Source organism: Parasteatoda tepidariorum, chromosome 6 (assembly GCF_982258835.1).
Source record: "Parasteatoda tepidariorum strain Cologne lab strain chromosome 6, Ptep-v5.0, whole genome shotgun sequence".
NCBI lineage: Eukaryota > Metazoa > Arthropoda > Arachnida > Araneae > Theridiidae > Parasteatoda > Parasteatoda tepidariorum.
In genome coordinates, this window is record NC_141760.1 from 13,728,666 (window position 1) to 13,734,397 (window position 5,732).

Here is a 5,732-nt window from a genome sequence, read left to right on the forward strand (position 1 = left end):
ATATTCGCTTTGCAAAAGCGAACCACTTCTTTACAGTCGGAATCTCCCTGGATATCGTCCAGGCCTATGATAACGTCTGGGCAGATGGCCTTGCATACAAACTATTACAACATAACATCAGGGGATCTCCTCATAAGTGGATATGTGACTTCGTCACGGATAGATCCTTTCGAGTGCGCTGGAGGCATACATACTCAAGGGCTTTTAACAGCAGCAAAGGCGTTCCACAAGGATCAGTGCTATCGCCTCTCCTCTTCATCTTATATATAAATGACATCTTTGATATCCTTCCTGACGGCGTCAATTGTTTTATCTACGCAGACGATATATTCCTCCTAATCTATTCCCCGAACCTGCCGTCTCTAACCCGCAAACTTCAGCTATCCCTTCTACGTCTACAAAAGTAGTTAACAGAATGGCACCTTTCAGCAGACATTGGGAAATGTCGAGCAATAGATTTCTCCTATAGAGCCATCGAATCCCTTCCCACCCTGCACTTCCAGGGAGAAAACATCATATGGACGCCACATATCCGCATTCTAGGGGTTTACTTTTCATCGAACCTCAGCTACCGCCATCATTTTCAGGAAAAAAGAATCTCCACACTAAAAAAGCTTAACATACTAAAATGTATATCAAGAAACTCCTGGGGCGCACGCTCCTTCCATTTACTCCGAATTGTCCAGTCATACATTACGCCTACGCTCGATTTCGGCTGTCACCTGCACTCCCTCGCCAGCAAAAGTGAACGCAAGATATTTGACACGGTGTACCATGCCGCCTTGCGGATAGCTACGGGCCTTCCGAAGTGGACTCCACTACCGCTACTATACCAGGAGGCAGGCTGTACGAATCTCCAAGAATGGCATAACATGATCTCCACGCGGTTTTATATCAGACAAATCTATTATCAGTCACTAAGTGCAATAACGTACCAGAATCTGCACATTCCGAATACCTACAGGAAATCAGCTCTCCCCTTACAAGCAAAAATCTGGCTAAATAATCACGGCATAACCATTAATCATATGATTAAAATGCACCATCGAACTCCAAAAATACCCTCAAAAGTCCATATACATCTCACGAATCTCCCCTATCAAAATAAAAATCTACCACTGAACTTAATATCTACTATATTCTGGGACTTCGTCCGCAATAATTGGCCACACCACACTCTGATCTATACAGATGCCTCCCGAATACCAGACAAGGCAGGAGTGGCAGTATACAACTCCTGCTCCGGGTCAGCCATGTCCGGATCCGTTCCACCCATTTGCTCGGTCTTCACAGCAGAGGGAATAGCTATATTATTAGCACTTCAAAAATGTCCTACAAGTTCCCGAATTATAATTTTTACAGACTCACTCTCTGTCCTGACAGCACTAAATTCTGCTACAGACTCTCCGCAAGGAATCATACACCAAATCATTGTCTCGATGGAAGAGCTCCCACCCTCATGCCAGTCTGTAGACATAGCATGGGTTCCTGGGCACTCCGGGATACTCGGCAATGAAATCGCTGACGCGCTGGCAAAAACAGCGCTCTCCAGACCGAGAATTTACGATAGATTTACCATTGAAGATACTTATCAATCAATTAAACGAATTCACCAACTATCCAGGCAATCAGCATTTAAGCATAGCAAATACTATACTGATTTTCTTCATTTGAGCCAAAATAAAAACGAACTTCTACCCCTCTCCAGCAGGCACCAGGATGTTACGTTCTCCAGAATCCGTACTAGATCCTATCCAACCAAATCAAAGTTATTCCGCTTTGGACTCGCTCCAGACAACAAATGCAACTGTGGTTCCATCTCCGATATCGATCACATTATTCTGGAATGCCCTCTCTTTGATCAACAGCGCACCACCCTAAAAATACTGCTTGGACCTGGGGCATTGTCGTTCTCATACCTTATGGAAACAACGGATAAACGCAAGCTACAATATCTTATACATTACCTAAAATCTATCCGCATGCTATAATCATCCACCTATCTCCACCACCTTGGATATAAGCGAGCTATAAGCTGGAAATTGCAAAAAGCTCCAAAACTGATCGTCGATAATCATCATCATCATCATTCCAAACAATCCGAGCCTCTATAATCCGAACTTATATGAGTTAGGAAATTTGAATCAGGAAAAATGTGCTCGAAATAATTTGTGTATCATGTTAAATAGTAAATCTTGCTTCAATATGTGCGAAATATATTAATTGATTTTAGTTTATGTGCTCTAAGTACTTCCACAATGATTGTCGAAAATACATCGGCAATGAATGGAGAAATATAATTATAGGTATTAAATAGAGGACCTCAGTTGAATCTAGTGGGCCTCACAGATAGCGAAACGGAAATATTCCCTAAGAGTTATCTGACTAAGTATAGTTGTGTTCATACAAGAGTGAAATCTTATTCTTGTAGTATATATAACAAGAGTTTTCCACAAAGAATTCATCTGACTATGCACCTTCCTGTTCACACTGGTGAGGAACGTTTTTCCTGTCCCATATGTCATAAGACTTTTCCCCATAGAAGTTATCTGACTACACACGGTTATGTTCATACTGCTGAGAAACCTTACTCGTGTAGTTATGCAATAGGAGTTTTTCACTAAAAAGTAATCTAACTAAACACAATCGTGTTCACACTGGTGAGAAACCTTATTATAGTATATAATAAGAGTTTTTTCATGCAAAAGTCATCTGACTAAGAAGAGTTCTGTTCACACTGCTGAGAAACCTTATTCTTATTGTTTATGTAATATGAGTTTTTCACAACAAAGTCTTCTAACTGAGCAGGGTCTTGCTCACATTGGTGAGAAACCTTATTCTTGTAGTATATGCAACAAGAGTTTTTCGCAAAGAAATCATTTGACCAAACACAGTCGTGTTCACACTGGTGAGAAACCTTATTGTTGTAGTATATGCAACAAGAGTTTTTCCTTTAGAAGTCAACTGACTGAACACAGTCGTGTTCACACTGGTGAGAAACCTTATTCTTGCAGTTTGTGCAACAAGAGTTTTTCGCTAAAAAGTCCTCTGACTAAACACAGTCGTGTTCACACTGGTGAGAAACCTTATTCTTGTAGTATATGCAACAAGAGTTTTTTGAAAAAAAGTTATTTGACTAAACACAGTCGTGTTCATACTGGAGAAAAGCCTTATTCTTGTAGTGAATGCAACAAGAGTTTTTCGTTTAAAAGTCATCTGACTGAACACAGTCGTGTTCACACTGGTGAGAAACCTTATTCTTGTAGTATATGCAATAAGAGTTTTTCACAAAATAGTGATCTGACTAAACATAGTCGTGTTCACACTGGTGAGAAACCTCATTCTTGCACTATATGCAACAAAAGTTATTCGCATAAAAGTTCTCTCACTGTACACAGTCGTGTTCACACTGGTGAGAAACCTTATTCTTGTAGTATATGCAACAAGAGTTTTTCACGAGAAACATATGTAAGTAGACACAGTCGTGTTCACACTGGGGAGAAACCTTACTCTTAAAGTATATTCAACAAAAGTTATGGACAGGAGTTAGGGTCTCAAAATCATTGGGGTCCGAAGAAAGGGGAAGAAGTGGTCTACTGTTTAATACACCTTCAATTTGGTTTATAACCGTTAAAAATTCCTCGAATGTTAATTTAGAGTTTCCAATAGTTCTTTTCAAATGGTGCTTAAAAGATTTAACTCCCGCCTCCCAAATGCCACCAAAATTTGGCAATCTGGGAGGAATAAATTTCCAAACAACGAATTCATGGGATAAATAAGAAGCAAGATTTTCTGAATGTTTAACAAGATCATGCAATTTTCTCAATTCAGATTGAGCACCAGTATAATTTGTGGCATTATCAGAAAATATAATAGAAGGTAGACCTCTTCTCGCGAAAAACCTTTTAAGGGTGGCAATTAATGCTTCTGCTGTCAAATCACTTACTATTTCCAAATGAATGGCACGAGTAATTAAACATACAAAAATTACAACATAGATTTTGTTTAAGATTCCCTTCCGCTGATTTTTATATTTAATAAGAAAGGGACCGCATAAGTCGGTTCCAGTTTTTGAAAAGGGAGGGCTTATGGTAACTCTTTCTTTCGGTAAAGAAGCCATAATTTGCTGTTCTATCTTAGGTTTAGCTTTGAAACATGTTATGCAATCGTGAACGATTTTTCGAGCAGTGTTCCTACCATTCAGGGGCCAAAACTCTTGTCTAACACAATGAAGCAAAGTTTGCGCACCAACATGCAAATTTTTAAAATGAAAATACTGGAAAATTAAAGTAGTTATTTTATGATCTCTTGGAATTAGCAATGGGTGCTTTTGATCATAAGATAAATTCGAATTGTTGATTCTGCCCCCTACTCTAACCAAACCATTAGAATCAAGAAAAGGATTTAAATTACTTACGTGGCTGTCCTTCAATCTTTTTTTATTTTTTAATGCATGTATCTCCTTCCTAAATACAATTACCTGTACTAACTTTACTAGAGAAAGCTTTGCATGCTGAAGTTCCTCTCTAGTGATGGGACCAAACATCCTTTCCTGTTTCCGACAATTGGATATGAACCTATAAATGTAACTCAAAATACGAATTAGTTTTACAAAATTATTACTTAAAGTGAGAAAACTATTAACAAAGTCTGAGTTGGAAGACAAAGTAAGAGTTATATTCGATGATTTTTTAAGTTCAAGCTCATAAAGTTCACTGTTCAAAATTTCAATCGATTGTTGATCTGTTGGTTGAATGTCTAAATTCGATGGTCCAGAAAACCACAAGTCCAGTTCGGAAGGATCGATTCCTCGCGAAATCAAGTCAGCAGGATTCTCTTCAGATGGTATATGTCTCCAGTGAAAATTATTTGAAAGTGTTTGAATTTTGGATACACGATTTCCAACAAATGTTTTTAATTGGTGCGGAGAAGAGTTAATCCAAGCCAATGCGATGGTAGAGTCTGAAAATAAAGTGACCTCTTTGATATCCATTCTTAAAGCAGCTATAACTTTTTGAACTAACTTAGCGAGCAAAAGGCATGCACATAACTCCAAACGAGGTACGGATATTGTTTTTAGAGGTGCAATTCTAGATTTACTGGCTAGGATTTTAAAGGCAGAGTTAGAACTGTCAGGATGAAGATATATCACAGCTCCGTAAGCCAAAGTGGAAGCATCAGCAAATCCAACGAGAGCAATTTTCTTAACTTTAGAGGTTAGAACATATCTGTCGATTCGAATGTTCTCTAAAGCTTTCAGGTTACTGACAAAACGATTCCATTCTAGAGCAGTGTGATCCGGCAAAGTGTCATCCCAATTAAGGTTTTGAGTCCAAAGTTTTTGAAGCATTATCTTAGCTCTACTGATGACGGGTCCAAGAAAGCCAATTGGATCATACAACCTAGCAATGACTGACAATACATCTCGTTTGGTATAGGTTGATTGCTGGGACACGCATACTTTGAAAGTGAACTTGTCTTGTTCCGGTTGCCAAATTATGCCTAGTGTTTTAGTAGATTCTTCAGTCTCGAAAGAGAATTCTTCGTTAAAGTTGCTGTCATTGATCAAGTCCCTGGAATTCGAGTTCCATTTGTGCAAGGTCATGCCACAACTATCAAACATTTTTACCAATTGAGTCTTTAACTCTAAAGCTGATTCAAGATCTGTTGATCCAGTAACTACATCGTCCATGTATAAATCAGAAAGAACAACTTCTGAAGCAAGAGGGTAA